This window comes from Oncorhynchus mykiss, chromosome 28, assembly GCF_057628025.1.
Source record: "Oncorhynchus mykiss isolate SJ-2025 chromosome 28, ASM5762802v1, whole genome shotgun sequence".
NCBI lineage: Eukaryota > Metazoa > Chordata > Actinopteri > Salmoniformes > Salmonidae > Oncorhynchus > Oncorhynchus mykiss.
This window is the reverse complement of record NC_143049.1, coordinates 44,875,850-44,893,367: the sequence shown is the minus strand read 5'-3', so window position 1 is coordinate 44,893,367 and position 17,518 is coordinate 44,875,850.

Below are 17,518 nucleotides of genomic sequence, written 5' to 3'. Positions count from 1 at the left end.
CCTCATAATCCCTCATAGTCCCTCATCATCCCTCATAATCCCTCATCATCCTCTCATAGTCCCTCATAGTCCCTCATCATCCTCTCATAGTCCCTCATCATCCCCCATAGTCCCTCATCATCCTCTCATAGTCCCTCATTATCCTCTCATAATCCCTCATAGTCCCTCATCATCCCTCAAAGTCCCTCATCATCGTCTCATAGTCCCTCATCATCCCTCATAGTCCCTCATAGTCCCTCATCATCCTCTCATAGTCCCTCATCATCCTCTCATAGTCCCTCATCATCCTCTCATAGTCCCTCATAGTCCCTCATCATCCCTCATAATCCCTCATCATCCTCTCATAGTCCCTCATAGTCCCTCATCATCCTCTCATAGTCCCTCATCATCCCCCATAGTCCCTCATCATCCTCTCATAGTCCCTCATTATCCTCTCATAATCCCTCATAGTCCCTCATCATCCCTCAAAGTCCCTCATCATCGTCTCATAGTCCCTCATCATCCCTCATAGTCCCTCATAGTCCCTCATCATCCTCTCATAGTCCCTCATCATCCTCTCATAGTCCCTCATCATCCTCTCATAGTCCCTCATAGTCCCTCATCATCCCTCATAGTCCCTCATCATCCTCCCATAGTCCCTCATCATCCCTCATAGTCCCTCATCATCCTATCATAGTCCCTCATCATCCCCCATAGTCCCTTATACTCCCTCTTCATCCTCTCATAGTCCCTCATAATCCCTCATAGTCCCTCATCATCCCTCATAATCCCTCATCATCCTCTCATAGTCCCTCATAGTCCCTCATCATCCTCTCATAGTCCCTCATCATCCCCCATAGTCCCTCATCATCCTCTCATAGTCCCTCATCATCCTCTCATAATCCCTCATAGTCCCTCATCATCCCTCATAGTCCCTCATCATCATCTGATAGCCCCTCATCATCCCTCATAGTCCCTCATAGTCCCTCGTCATCCTCTCATAGTCCCTCATCATCCTATCATAGTCCCTCATAGTCCCTCATCATCCCTCATAGTCCCTCATCATCCTCCCATAGTCCCTCATCATCCCTCATAGTCCCTCATCATCCTATCATAGTCCCTCATCATCCCTCATAGTCCCTCATCATCCCTCATAATCCCTCATCATCCTCTCATAGTCCCCTCATAGTCCCTCACAGTCCCTAATAGTCCCTCACCATCCTCTCATAGTCCCATATCATCTTCTCATAATCCCTAATAGTCCCTCATCATCCCCTCATAATCCCCAATAGTCCCTAATAGACACTCATCATCCTCTCATAGTCCCTCATCATCCTCTCCTAGTCCCTCATCATCCTCTCCTAGTCCCTCATCATCTGCCACAGTCCCTCATAGTCCCTTATCATGCTCTCATAGTCCCTCATCATGCCTCATAGTCCCTCATCATCCTATCGTAGTCCCTCATCATCCTCTCATAGTCCCTCATAGTCCCTCATCATCCTCTCTTAGTCCCTCATCATCCTCTCATAGTCCCATCATAGTCCCTCACAGTCCCTAATAGTCCCTCATCAGCCTCTCAGAGTCCCTCATCATCCTCTCATAGTCCTCTCATAGTCCCTTATCATCATCTCATAATCCCTAATAGTCCCTCATCATCCCCTCATAATCCCCCATAGTCCCTAATAGTCCCTCATCATCCTCTCATAGTCCCTCATCATGCCTCATAGTCCCTCATCATCCTATCGTAGTCCCTCATAATCCTTCATAGTACCTCATCATCCTCTCATAGTCCCTCATCATCCTCTCCTAGTCCCTCATCATCCCCCATAGTCCCTCATCGTCCTCTCATAGTCCCTCATCATCCCTCATAATCCCTTATCATCCTCTCCTAGTCCCTCATCATCCCCCATAGTCCCTCATACTCCCTCATCATCCTCTCATAGTCCCTCATCATCCTCTCATAGTCCCTCATAGTCCCTCATCATCCTCTCATAGTCCCTCATCATCCCCCATAGTCCCTCATCATCATCTCATAGTCCCTCATCATCCCTCATAGTCCCTCATCATCCCTCATAGTCCTTCATTACCCTATCATAGTCCCTCATCATCCCTCATACTCCCTCATCATCCCTCATAGTCCCTCATAGTCCCTCAACATCCTCTCATAGTCCCTCATCATCCTCTCATAGTCCCTCATCATCCTCTCATAGTCCCTCATAGTCCCTCATCATCCCTCATAGTCCCTCATCATCCTCCCATAGTCCCTAATCATCCCTCATAGTCCCTCATCATCCTATCATAGTCCCTCATTATCCCTCATAGTCCCTCATCATCCCTCATAGTCCCTCATCATCCTCTCCTAGTCCCTCATCATGCCTCATAGTCCCTCATCATCCTATCGTAGTCCCTCATCATCCTTCATAGTCCCTCGTCATCCTCTCATAGTCCCTCATCATCCTCTAATATTCCCTCACCCTCATGGTCCCTCATCATCCATCATAGTCCCTCATAGTCCCTCATCATGCCTCATAGTCCCTCATCATCCTATCGTAGTCCCTCATCATCCTTCATAGTACCTCATAATCCTCTCATAGTCCCTCATCATCCTCTCCTATTCCCTCATCATCCCCCATAGTCCCTCATAGTCCCTCATCATCCTCTCATAGTCCCTCATCATCCCTCATCATCCCTCATAATCCCTTATCATCCTCCCCTAGTCCCTCATCATCCCCCATAGTCCCTCATACTCCCTCATCATCCTCTCATAGTCCCTCATCATCCTCTCATAGTCCCTCATAGTCCCTCATCATCACCCATAGTCCCTCATCATCCTCTCATAGTCCCTCATCATCCCTCATAGTCCCTCATCATCATCTCATAGTCCCTCATCATCCCTCATAGTCCTTCATTATCCTATCATAGTCCCTCATCATCCCTCATACTCCCTCATCATCCCTCATAGTCCCTCATAGTCCCTCAACATCCTCTCATAGTCCCTCATCATCCTCTCATAGTCCCTCATCATCCTCTCATAGTCCCTCATCATCCTCTCATAGTCCCTCATCATCCCTCATAGTCCCTCATCATCCTATCATAGTCCCTCATCATCCCTCATAGTCCCTCATCATCCCTCATAATCCCTCACCATCCTCTCATAGTCCCTCATAGTCCCTCATCATCCTCTCCTAGTCCCTCATCATGCCTCATAGTCCCTCATCATCCTATCGTAGTCCCTCATCATCCTTCATAGTCCCTTGTCATCCTCTCATAGTCCCTCATCATCCTCTAATATTCCCTCACCCTCATGGTCCCTCATCATCCATCATAGTCCCTCATAGGCCCTCATCATCCTATTATAGCCCCTCATCATCCCTCATAGTCCCTCATCATCCTATCATAGTCCCTCATCATCCCTCATAGTCCCTCATCATCCCTCATAGTCCCTCATCATCCTCTCACAGTCCCTCATCATCCCTCATAGTCCCTAATCATCCTCTCATAGTCCCTCATCATCCTCTCCTAGTCCCTCATCATGCCTCATAGTCCCTCATCATCCTATCGTAGTCCCTCATCATCCTTCATAGTCCCTTGTCATCCTCTCATAGTCCCTCATCATCCTCTAATATTCCCTCACCCTCATGGTCCCTCATCATCCATCATAGTCCCTCATAGTCCCTCATCATCCTATTATAGCCCCTCATCATCCCTCATAGTCCCTCATCATCCTATCATAGTCCTTCATCATCCCTCATAGTCCCTCATCATCCCTCATAGTCCCTCATCATCCTCTCACAGTCCCTCATCATCCCTCATAGTCCCTAATCATCCTCTCATAGTCCCTCATAGACCCTCATCATCCTCTCATAGTCCATTTAGTCCCTCATCATCCTCTCATAGTCCATCAGAGTCCATTTAGTCCCACATCATCCTCTCATAGTCCTCTCATAATCCTCTCATCACCCCTCATCATCCTCTCATAGTCCCTCATAATCCTCTCATCACCCCTCATCGTCCTCTCATAGTCCCTCATCATCCTCTCATAGTCCCTCATCATCCCTCATCATCCTCTCATAATCCCTCATAGTCACGTGATAGTCCTCTCATATCACACGTCAGTGACAACCCAGTCCAGTTCAATCCAGCCCATTCCAGTCTCCCACAGTTCTCCTCTGCTCAGCTCTGGTCAGCCCATAATATTAAACGTGTGAATGCCTCAGGATCTTTCCAGAATAACTTCAAAGCCCCATCCCTCCCAGCTATAGCTCCTTGTTAGCCCTGTTAGATTCCTTCTCCTCTCAGAGCAGCTTCTGTCTGTTAACTAGATGTCCTAATCTGATTTGCTGTAGGAATGGAATGCTACATATTAACGTTTTAACAGAGACTAACGGAGATAGAAAACCACTTCTCAGAGAAAACACACTTTACGATCGTCATGCATTCTCAAACATTGTGTTGTCAGAGTAACTCAAGACAGCATTCGCCCACTAAGCTAAAGCTGAATATTTAGCTAGTGAAGCTAAGTGAAGAGAAGTGAAGCTAGTGAAGAGGGCACAATGAGGGCGTGCTTGGCACACCTTTTCCTGTAGTCCACGATCATCTCATTTGTCTTGATTAATTTGAAGGAGAGGTTGTTGTCATGGCACCACACTGCCAGCTCTCTGACCTCCTCCCTATAGGCTGTCTCATTGTTGTCATTGATCAGGCCTAACACCGTTGTGTCGTCAGCAAACTTAATGATGGTGTTGAAGTCGTGTTTGGCCAAGCAGTCGTGGGTGAACAGGGAGTACAGGAGCGGACTAAGCACGCACCTCTGAGGGGCCCCAGTGTTGAGGATCAGTGTGACAGATGTGTTGTTGCCTACCCTTACCACCTGGGGGCGGCCCGTCAGGAAGTCCAGGAACCAGTTGCAGAGGGAAGTGTTTAGTCCCAGGGTCCTTAGCTTAGTGATGAGTTTTGAGGGCACTATGGTGTTGAATGCTGAGCTGTAGTCAATGAGCAGCATTCTCACGTAGGTGTTCCTTTTGTCCAGGTGGGAAAGGGCAGTGTGGAGTGCAGTAGAGATTGCGTGATCTGTGGATCTGTTTTTTGCGGTATGCAAATTGGAGTGGGTCTATGGTTTCTGGGATGATGGTGTTGATGTGAGCCATGACCAGCCTTTCAAAGCACTTCATGGCTCCACTTGTGAGTGCTATAGGTTGGTAATCATTTAGGCAGAATACCTTGGTGTTCTTGGGCACAGGGACTATGGTGGTCTACTTGAAACATGTTGGTATTACAGACTTGATCAGGGAGAGGTTGAAAATATCAGTGAAGACACTTGCCAGTTGGTCAGCTGTGCTCTGAGTACACATCCTGGTAATCCAATGTTGAACTGTTTGAAGGTCTTACTCAAATCGGCTATGGACAGCGTGATCACACAGTCGTCCGGAACAACCGGTGCTCTCATGCATACTTAAGTGTTATTTGCAACGAAGCACGCATATAAGTTATTTATGCTCATCTGGTTGGCTTGTGTCAATGGGCTTCTCACGGCTGGGCTTCCCTTGTAGTCCGCAATAGTTTGCAAGCCTTGCCATATCTGACGAGTGTCGGAGCCAGAGTAGGATTCAATCTTAGACCTGTATTGACGCTTTGCCAGTTCATCGGAGGGTGTAGCGGGATTTCATATGAGCGTCTGGGTTAGTGTCCCGCTCCTTGAAAGCGGAAGCACTACCCTAGCTCAGTGCGGATATGGCCTGTAATCCATCGCTTCTGGTTGGGGTATGTACGTACGGTCACTGTGGGAACGACATCATTGATGCACTTATTGATGAAGCCGGTGACTGATGTGGTGTACTCCTTAATGCCATTGGGAAGAATCCCGGAACATATTCCAGTCTGAGCAACAAAACAGTCCTGTAGCTTAGCATCCGCGTCATCTGACCCCTTCCGTATTGAGCGAGTCACTAGTACTTCCTGCTTTAGTTTTTGCTTTTAAGCAGGATTCAGGAGGATATAATTATGGTTAGATTTGCCAAATGGAGGGAGAGGGAGATTTTTGTACTTGTCTCCGTGTGTGTGGAGTAAATGTTGTCTTTAGTTTTTTTCCCTCTGGTTGCACATTTTAACATGCTGGTAGACATGATGTAAAATGGATTTAAGTTTCCCTGCATTAAAGTGCTTTGAGCATTTTCTTGTTTACTTATGGCCTTACACAGCTCGTTGAGTGCAGTTTTAGTGCCAACATCTGTTTGTGGTGGTAAATAGACAGCTACGAAAAATATAGATGAAAGGGTCACTTGGTAAATAGTGTGGTCTACATCTTATCATGAGATACTTTACCTCAGGCGAGCAAAACCTTGAGACTTCCTTCATAATATTATATTTCGTGCACCAGCTGTTGTTTACAAATAGACACAGACCACCGCTTGTCTTACCGGAGGTTCTGTTGTGCAGGTGCACGGAACACCAAGCCAACTGTATATTATCCATGTGGTCGTTCAGCCACGACTCAGTGAAACAAAACATATTACAGTTTTTAATGTCCGGTTGGTAGGATAGTCTCAAACGGAGCTAATTCAGTTTATTCTCCAATGATTGCACGTTGGCCAATGGAACAGATGGTACTTCATGCAAATGACGGGGATTTGGGCCTGGTCCGGTATCAGAAGTAAATAATTTGTCCTCAGTGAACTTGATGATGGAGTTGGAACTGTGTGAGGCCACACAGTTATGGGTATACAGGGAATATGGATGGGACTGAGGACGCACCCTTGTTGGGCCCCCATGTTGAGAATCAGTGTTGAAGAGGTAACGTTGACTAACTTCACCACCTGGGAGCGGCCCGCCTGAAAGTCCAGGAACCAGTTGCATAGGGAGGAGTTCAGACCCAGGGCTGTGATCTTTGTAATGAGCTTCTAGGGCACTATGGTAATGAAGGCTGAGCTGTAGCCGATGAACAGCATCCTCACATATGCATTCCTTTTGTCCAGATGGGTAAGGGCAGTGTGCAGTGTAATGTCGATTGTGTCGTCTGTGAATCTGTCAGGGAGGGATGCGAATTGGTGAGGGTCGAGTGGGTCGGGGAGGGAGGAGGTGATATGGTCCTTGACTAATCTCTCAAAGCACTTCATGATGATGGAAGTTAGTGCTACGGGTCGGTAGTCATTCAGTTCAGTTACTTTCCCTTTCTTGGGCAGGGGGATGATAGTGGACATCTTGATGCAGGTGGGTATAGCGGCCTGGGAGATTTGTTTGAAAACAACAGCCAGCTGGTCTGCAGATGCTCTGAGGGCATGGCTAGGGATTCCGTCTGGGTCGGCAGCCTCGCCAGGATTAACACGTTTGAATGACTTACATCCATCCTCAGTGGAGACTGTGAGTGTGTATCCTACGTTGTCATTGGGGGCCCTCCTCGGCCTTCGGTCTTTGTGCTCGTCTGGTAGGGTGGCGTTGGTGACCGTGATGTGGATGGCTTTCTTTTTGCACCATTGGTGTGTATAGACAGTATATATGATGTGTATAGACAGTATATATGATGTGGTATAGACAGTATATATGGTGTGGTATAGACAGTATATATGATGTGGTATAGACAGTATATATGGTGTGGTATAGACAGTATATATGGTGTGGTATAGACAGTATATATGGTGTGTATAGACAGTATATATGATGTGGTATAGACAGTATATATGGTGTGTATAGACAGTATATATGATGGTGTATAGACAGTATATATGGTGTGTATAGACAGTATATATGATGTGGTATAGACAGTATATATGATGGTGTATAGACAGTATATATGATGTGGTATAGACAGTATATATGGTGTGTATAGACAGTATATATGATGGTGTATAGACAGTATATATGATGGTGTGTATAGACAGTATATATGATGTGGTATAGACAGTATATATGATGTGGTATAGACAGTATATATGATGTGGTATAGACAGTATATATGGTGTGTATAGACAGTATATATGATGTGGTATAGACAGTATATATGGTGTGTATAGACAGTATATATGATGTGGTATAGACAGTATATATGGTGTGTATAGACAGTATATATGATGGTGTATAGACAGTATATATGATGGTGTGTATAGACAGTATATATGATGTGGTATAGACAGTATATATGATGTGGTATAGACAGTATATATGGTGTGGTATAGACAGTATATATGATGTGGTATAGACAGTATATATGATGTGGTATAGACAGTATATATGGTGTGGTATAGACAGTATATATGATGTGGTATAGACAGTATATATGGTGTGTATAGACAGTATATATGATGTGGTATAGACAGTATATATGATGGTGTATAGACAGTATATATGATGTGGTATAGACAGTATATATGGTGTGGTATAGACAGTATATATGGTGTGTATAGACAGTATATATGGTGTGGTATAGACAGTATATATGATGTGGTATAGACAGTATATATGATGTGGTATAGACAGTATATATGATGTGGTATAGACAGTATATATGGTGTGTATAGACAGTATATTTGATGGTGTATAGACAGTATATATGATGGTGTGTATAGACAGTATATATGGTGTGTATAGACAGTATATATGATGGTGTATAGACAGTATATATGATGATATGTATAGACAGTATATATGATGGTGTGCATAGACATTATTTATGATGGTGTGTATATGATTGTGTATATATGATGGTGTATATATGATGGTGTGTAAAAACAGTATACACACTACCGGTCAAAAGATTTAGAACACCTACTCATTCAAGGGTTTTTCTTTATTTGAGAGTCGGACCGCAAAGTTAAGGAAAAGCAGCTAACAAGTGCTCAGCATATGTGGGAACTCCTTCAAAACTGTTGGAAAAGGATTCCAGGTGAAGCTGGTTGAGAGAATGCCAAGAATGTGCTACGCTGTCATCAAGACAAATTGTGGCTACTTTGAGGAATCTAAAATCTAAAATATATTTGGTTACTACATGATTCCATATGTGTTATTTCATAGTTTTGATGTCTTTACTATTATTCTACAAATAGTACAAATAAATAAAAACCCTTGAATGAGTAGGTGTGTCCAAAATTTTGACTGGTACTGTATGTGATGGGATGTATAGACATTATAGACATTATGGACAGTATGTGAATGGAATATTTAGTTTATAGAATACAGATATAGAATACCGATCTAATATATATACAGATTTAGTATATATAGAATACAGATCTAGTATATATAGAATACAGATCTAGTATATATAGAATACAGATCTAGTATATATAGAATACAGATCTAGTATATATAGAATACAGATCTAGTATATATAGAATACAGATCTAGTATATATAGAATGCAGATCTAGTATATATAGAATACAGATATAGTATATATAGAATATAGATCTAGTATATATAGAATACAGATATAGTATATATAGAATACAGATATTTTAAAAACCGACGCTGAAGATGAGAAGCAGGTACGGAGAGTTTCATTTACACAGACATGGACAGGAACAGCGTCAGAACCGGTAAATACTATGACATACGACAATTAATGCTGAAGCAGGGAACAGAGCTGGGGAACAGACAGATATAGGGGAGGAAACAACACAGGTGATTGAGTCCAGGTGATTGCGATGAATCGCTGATGCACGTGACGAGGGAAGTAGGAGTACGTAATGCAGGGCAGCCTGGCGCACTCGAGCGCCATGGGGGAAGAGCGGGAGCAGGCGTGACAGATATAGTATATATTGAATACAGATATAGTATATATAGAATATATACAGCATTAGTTAAACAGGATGCACTTGACAAGGATACAGTAAAAAACATGAAAGTAGTAAAACAGTATGCGAACACTATTAAACTTTTTTTTTAAATGTCTGAAACACAGGCATCCAGGCAATTTCGGGCCTTCACCATGTTTCATTGAAATATACATCTGTGTATCGTCCGCATAGCAATGAAAGTTGACTTTGTGTTGCCAGCGTTTCAAAAAACACCTCACGGCACAACGCCTCTCCCCCTTGTGACCTACTTGTTTGTGTAAACTGACATGTCTAACTGATAGAGGCACACACAGACATGTTCATGTTTTTCAAAGTATGTAAATGGTACATTTTTTTGTCTGTAATGTCTTTTTTGTTATCTGTCGGAGCCCAGTAAGACTAGCTGTCGCCATTGGCTATTGGGGATCCTAATAAATCACATCAAATCAAAACTCCTAACCCTCTCTTCTCCGAACCCTCTCTCCTCTCTCCTCCAACCCCTCTCTCCTCTCTCCTGACCCTCTCTCCTCTCTCCTGACCCTCTCTCCTCTCTCCTCCTAACCCTCTCTCCTCTCTCCTCCTAACCCTCTCTCCTCCTGACTCTCTCTCCTCTCTCCTCCTAACCCTCTCTCCTCCTAACCCTCTCTCCTCTCTCCTCCTAACCCTCTCTCCTCCTGACTCTCTCTCCTCTCTCCTCCTAACCCTCTCTCCTCCTAACCCTCTCTCCTCTCTCCTCCTAACCCTCTCTCCTCTCTTCTACTAATCCTCTCTCCTCCTAACCCTCTCTCCTCTTAACCCTCTCTCCTCTCTCCTCCTAACCCTCTCTCCTCTCTCCTCCTAACCATCTGTCCATCCTCCTCCTAACCCTCTCTCTTATCTGCTCCTAACCCTCTCTCCTCTCTCCTCCTAACCCTCTGTCCATCCTCCTCCTAACCCTCTCTCCTATCTCCTCCTAACCCTCTGTCCATCCTCCTCCTAACCATCTCTCCACTTTCCTCCTAACCCTCTCTCCTCTCTCCTCCTAACCCTCTATCCTCTCTCCTCCTGACCCTCTCTCCTATCTCCTCCTAACCCTCTGTCCATCCTCCTCCTAACCCTCTCTCCTCTCTCCTCCTAACCCTCTGTCCATCCTCCTCCTAACCCTCTCTCCTATCTCCTCCTAACCCTCTGTCCATCCTCCTCCTAATCCTCTCTCCTCTCTCCTCCTAACCCTCTCTCCTCTCTCCTCCTAACCCTCTCTCCTCTCTCCTCCTAACCCTCTCTCTTCCTAACCCTCTCTCCTCCTAACCCTCTCATCTCTCCTCCTAACCCTCTCTCCTCCTAACCCGCTCTCATCTCTCTTCCTAACCCTCTCTCCTCTCTCCTCCTAACCCGCTCTACTTTCTCCTCCTAACCCTCTCTCCTCCTAACCCTCTCCCCTCTCTACTCCTAACCCTCTCTCCTCTCTCCTCCTAACCCTCTCTCATCCTAACCCTCTCTCCTCTCTTCTCCTAACCCTCTCTCCTCTCTCCTCCTAACCCTCTCTCCTCTCTCCTCCTAACCCTCTCTCCTCTCTCCTCCTAACCCTCCCTCCTCTCTCCTCCTAACCCTCTATCCTCTCTCCTCCTAACCCTCTCCCCTCTCTCCTCTCTCCTCCTAACCCTCTATCCTCTCTCCTCCTAACCCTCTATCCTCTCTCCTCCTAACACTCTCTCCTCCTAACCCTCTCCCCTCTCTCCTCCTAACCCTCTCTCATCCTAACCCTCTCTCCACTCTCCTCCTAACCCTCTCTTCTCTTTCCTCCTAACCCTCTTTCCTCTTTCCTCCTAACCCTCTCTCCTCTCTCCTCCTAACCCTCTCTCCTCTCTCCTCCTAACCCTCTCTCCTCTCTCCTCCTAACCCTCTCTCCTCCTAACCCTCTTTCCTCCTAACCCCCTCCCCTCTCTCCTCTCTCCTCTCTCCTCCTAACCCTCTATCCTCTCTTCTAACCCTCTCTCCTCCCAACTCTCGCTACTCTCTCCTCCTTAACCTCTCTCCTCTCTCCTCCTAACCCTCTCTCCTCCTGACTCCCTCTCCTCTCTCCTCCTGACCCCCTCTCCTCTCTCCTCCCTCTCCTCTCTCCTCTCTCCTCCTGACTCCCTCTCCTCTCTCCTCCTGACCCCCTCTCCTTTCTCCTCTCTCCTCCTAACCCTCTCTCCAGTCTCCTCCAAACCCTCTCCATCTAACCCTCTCTCCTGTCTCCTCCCAACCCTCTCTATGCTCTCCTCTCCTGTCTCCTCCAACCCCTCTCCATTTAACCATCCCTCTCCTCAGTTTAGAGGTCTGTTGGGTTGGAGAATATGCGTTGTATTCAGAAACATGAGTGTCACAGAGGTAGTCATTTATTTAGTATCAAACTCAGAGTGGAATAGTGTAGAGGTAGGCAGACAGGCAGGCAGGCAGGCAGACAGACAGACAGACAGACAGACAGACAGACAGACAGACAGACATTGCTGCAGGCTGATTTGTATTGTTTTTGGCGTGAATCTGATGATTGATTCTCTAATAGCTCTTCATAGTTAGTTAAATAACTCCCAGTAGCTCCATTTACCCAGACTGACCTCCCTGTGGGGATGCTGGAGAGGTCATTGTTGCTTCCATACAGACTCAGCTCCCTGTGGGGATGCTGGAGAGGTCATTGTTGCTCTCCATACAGACTGAGCTCCCTGTGGGGATGCTGGAGAGGTCATTGTTGCTCTCCATACAGACTGAGCTCCCTGTGGGGATGCTGGAGAGGTCATTGTTGCTTCCATACAGACTGAGCTCCCTGTGGGGATGCTGGAGAGGTCATTGTTGCTCTCCATACAGACTGAGCTCCCTGTGGGGATGCTGGAGAGGTCATTGTTGCTTCCATACAGACTGAGCTCCCTGTGGGGATGCTGGAGAGGTCATTGTTGCTTCCATACAGACTGAGCTCCCTGTGGGGATGCTGGAGAGGTCATTGTTGCTTCCATACAGACTGAGCTCCCTGTGGGGATGCTGGAGAGGTCATTGTTGCTTCCATACAGACTGAGCTCCCTGTGGGGATGCTGGAGAGGTCATTGTTGCTTCCATACAGACTGAGCTCCCTGTGGGGATGCTGGAGAGGTCATTGTTGCTTCCATACAGACTGAGCTCCCTGTGGGGATGCTGGAGAGGTCATTGTTGCTTCCATACAGACTGAGCTCCCTGTGGGGATGCTGGAGAGGTCATTGTTGCTTCCATACAGCAACAGCAAATTAAAACGCTGTACAAGCCACCCAGAGCTTATAGTGGACCTTTCACAACCAACCCCTTATTCTCATTCTTGATGTATTTGGCATTCTAAATGTAAAGGCATTCTAAATGTACCAATCATTGCCATGATGTTGTCCAACATTTTTTGCCCAACATTTCCCTGCAGAGATGATTGAGTTTCTACATCTATTTAGTGGTGCAATTCATTTTTATTGAAACTTTGACTCAGACATTTTATGTTTTGCATAAGTTATTACATGGACAAGGCTTTCCACAATGCTGTTCCAAGTTAATCGTCAAATTGTGTCACACAGAATGATAATAGCCAACAGTTGTCATGTACTGTCATGTTGTGTCTTGTCTCTGTCCTTTCCCTTCACCCTGTCTCCCTCTGCTGGTCGTTGTTAGGTTACCTTTTCTCCCCCAGCTGTGTCTTGTCTCCTCCTAACCACCTCGTCACCCCTTTTCCCACCTGTTCCCTTTTTCCCTCTGATTAGGTCCCTATATCTCTCTCTGTTTATGCTCCTGTCCTTGTCGGATTCTTGTTTGTTGTGTTTCATGCCTGAACCAGACTATCGTCATGTTTGCTGTAACCTTGTCCTGTCCTGTCGGAATCTGCCGGTCTATCTGAGCCTACCTATGTTTGGTTATTAAAGAAGCTCTGTTTAAGTTAATTCGCTTTTGGGTCCTCATTCACTCACCGTAACAGAAGAATCCGACCAAGAATGGACCCAGCGACTTCGGATCCTCTCCACTCAGCCGTCGGGATCCAGGGAGCGATGCTAGGCAGACACGAGCAGGAATTGTCTGCTGCTCGACATGCCGTTGAGACCCTGGCCACCCAAGTCTCCAACCTCACAGAACAGGTTCACCATCTCCGCCTCGATCCACCGGCCACTTCCAGGGCTTTCGAATCTCCGGAGCCCAGAATCAATAACCCGCCGTGTTACTCTGGGGAGCCCACTGAATGCCGCTCGTTCCTCACCCAGTGTGATATTGTGTTTTCTCTCCAGCCCAACACTTACGCCAGGAGCACTGCTCGTGTCGCCTACGTCATATCTCTCCTTACTGGACGGGCTCGTGAGTGGGGCACGGCAATCTGGGAGGCAAGGGCTGAGTGTACTAACCAGTATCAGGACTTTAAGGAGGAGATGATACGGGTTTTTGATCGATCTGTTTTTGGGGAGGAGGCTTCCAGGGCCCTGTCTTCCCTATGTCAAGGCAATCGATCCATAACAGACTACTCTATTGAGTTTCGCACTCTTGCTGTCTCCAGTGGCTGGAACGAGCCGGCTTTGCTCGCTCGTTTTCTGGAGGGTCTCCGCGCAGAGGTAAAGGATGAGATTCTCTCCCGGGAGGTTCCTTCCAGCGTGGATTCCTTGATTGAACTCGCTATTCGCATTGAGCGACGGGTTGATCTTCGTCACCGAGCTCGTGGAAAGGAGCTCGCGTTCTCCGTTGCCCCCCTCTCCGCATCACTACCATCTTCCTCTGCCGGCTCGGGTGCTGAGCCCATGCAGCTGGGAGGTATCCGCATCTCGACTAAGGAGAGGGAACGGAGAATCACCAACCGCCTCTGTCTCTATTGCGGTTCCGCTGGTCATTTTGTCACTTCATGTCCAGTAAAAGGCCAGAGCTCATCAGTAAGCGGAGGGCTACTGGTGAGCGCTACTACTCCTGTCTCTCCATCAAGATCCTGCACTACCTTGTCGGTCCATCTACGCTGGACCGGTTCGTCAGCTTCCTGCAGTGCCTTAATAGACTCTGGGGCGGAGGGCTGTTTTATGGACGAGACCTGGGCTCGGGAACATGACATTCCTCTCAGACAGTTAAAGGAGCCCACGGCCTTGTTCGCCCTGGATGGTAGTCCTCTCCCCAGGATTCAGCGTGAGACGCTACCTTTAACCCTCACTGTTTCTGGTAATCATAGTGAAACCATTTCTTTTTTAATTTTTCGTTCACCTTTTACACCTGTTGTTTTGGGCCATCCCTGGCTAGTTTGTCATAATACTTCCATTAATTGGTCTAGTAATTCTATCCTCTCCTGGAACGTCTCTTGTCATGTGAAATGTTTAATGTCTGCTATCCCTCCTGTTTCCTCTGTCTCTTCTTCACAGGAGGAGCCTGGTGATTTGACAGGGGTGCCGGAGGAATATCACGATCTGCGCACGGTGTTCAGTCGGTCCAGGGCCACCTCTCTTCCTCCACACCGGTCGTATGATTGTAGTATTGATCTCCTTCCGGGAACCACCCCCCCCCCGGGGTAGACTATACTCTCTGTCGGCTCCCGAACGTAAGGCTCTCGAAGATTATTTGTCTGTAGCTCTTGACGCCGGTACCATAGTCCCCTCCTCCTCTCCCGCCGGAGCGGGGTTTTTTTTTGTCAAGAAGAAGGACGGGTCTCTGCGCCCCTGCATAGATTATCGAGGGCTGAATGACATAACAGTGAAGAATCGTTATCCGCTTCCTCTTATGTCTTCAGCCTTCGAGATCCTGCAGGGAGCCAGGTTTTTCACTAAGTTGGACCTTCGTAACGCTTACCATCTCGTGCGCATCAGGGAGGGGGACGAGTGGAAGACGGCGTTTAACACTCCGTTAGGGCACTTTGAATACCGGGTTCTTCCTTTCGGCCTCGCTAACGCTCCAGCTGTCTTTCAGGCATTAGTCAATGATGTCCTGAGAGACATGCTGAACATCTTTGTTTTCGTTTACCTTGACGATATCCTGATTTTTTCACCGTCACTCCAGATTCATGTTCAGCACGTTCGACGTGTCCTCCAGCGCCTTTTAGAGAATTGTCTTTTTGTGAAGGCTGAGAAGTGCACTTTTCATGCCTCCTCCGTCACATTTCTCGGTTCTGTTATTTCCGCTGAAGGCATTAAGATGGATCCCGCTAAGGTCCAAGCTGTCATTGATTGGCCCGTCCCTAAGTCACGCGTCGAGCTGCAGCGCTTTCTCGGCTTCGCGAACTTCTATCGTCGTTTCATCCGTAATTTCGGTCAGGTGGCAGCTCCTCTCACAGCCCTTACTTCTGTCAAGACGTGCTTTAAGTGGTCCGTTTCCGCCCAGGGAGCTTTTGATCTCCTCAAGAATCGTTTTACATCCGCTCCTATCCTTGTTACACCTGACGTCTCTAGACAGTTCGTTGTCGAGGTTGACGCGTCAGAGGTGGGCGTGGGAGCCATTCTTTCTCAGCGCTCCCTCTCTGACGACAAGGTCCACCCATGCGCGTATTTTTCTCATCGCCTGTCGCCGTCGGAACGTAACTATGATGTGGGTAACCGCGAACTGCTCGCCATCCGGTTAGCCCTAGGCGAATGGCGACAGTGGTTGGAGGGGGCGACCGTTCCTTTTGTCGTTTGGACTGACCATAGGAACCTTGAGTACATCCGTTCTGCCAAACGACTTAATGCGCGTCAGGCGCGTTGGGCGCTGTTTTTCGCTCGTTTCGAGTTCGTGATTTCTTATCGTCCGGGCTCTAAGAACACCAAGCCTGATGCTTTGTCTCGTCTCTTCAGTTCTTCAGTAGCCTCCACTGACCCCGAGGGGATTCTCCCTGAGGGGCGTGTTGTCGGGTTGACTGTCTGGGGAATTGAGAGGCAGGTAAAGCAAGCGCTCACTCACACTCCGTCGCCGCGCGCTTGTCCTAGGAACCTTCTTTTCGTTCCCGTTCCTACTCGTCTGGCCGTTCTTCAGTGGGCTCACTCTGCCAAGTTAGCCGGCCACCCTGGCGTTCGGGGTACGCTTGCTTCCATTCGCCAGCGTTTTTGGTGGCCCACCCGGGAGCATGACACGCGTCGTTTCGTGGCTGCTTGTTCGGTCTGCGCGCAGACTAAGTCCGGTAACTCTCCTCCTGCCGGCCGTCTCAGGCCGCTTCCTATTCCCTCTCGACCGTGGTCTCACATCGCCTTAGATTTTGTCACCGGACTGCCTTCGTCAGCGGGGAAGACTGTTATTCTTACGGTTGTCGATAGGTTCTCTAAGGCGGCTCATTTCATTCCCCTTGCTAAGCTTCCTTCTGCTAAAGAGACGGCACAGATCATCATCGAGAATGTTTTCAGAATTCATGGCCTTCCGTCGGACGTCGTTTCGGACAGAGGTCCGCAATTCACGTCTCAATTTTGGAGGGAGTTTTGCCGTTTGATTGGGGCTTCCGTCAGTCTCTCTTCCGGCTTTCACCCCCAGTCTAACGGTCAAGCAGAACGGGCCAATCAGACTATTGGTCGCATCTTACGCAGTCTTTCTTTTCGCAACCCTGCGTCTTGGTCAGAACAGCTCCCCTGGGCAGAATACGCCCACAACTCGCTTCCTTCGTCTGCGACCGGGCTATCTCCTTTTCAGAGTAGCCTCGGGTACCAGCCTCCGCTGTTCTCATCTCAGTTCGCCGAGTCCAGCGTCCCCTCCGCTCAGGCTTTTGTCCAACGTTGCGAGCGCACCTGGAAGAGGGTCAGGTCTGCACTTTGCCGTTATAGGACGCAGACTGTGAGGGCTGCTAATAAGCGTAGAACTAAGAGTCCTAGATATTGTCGCGGTCAGAGA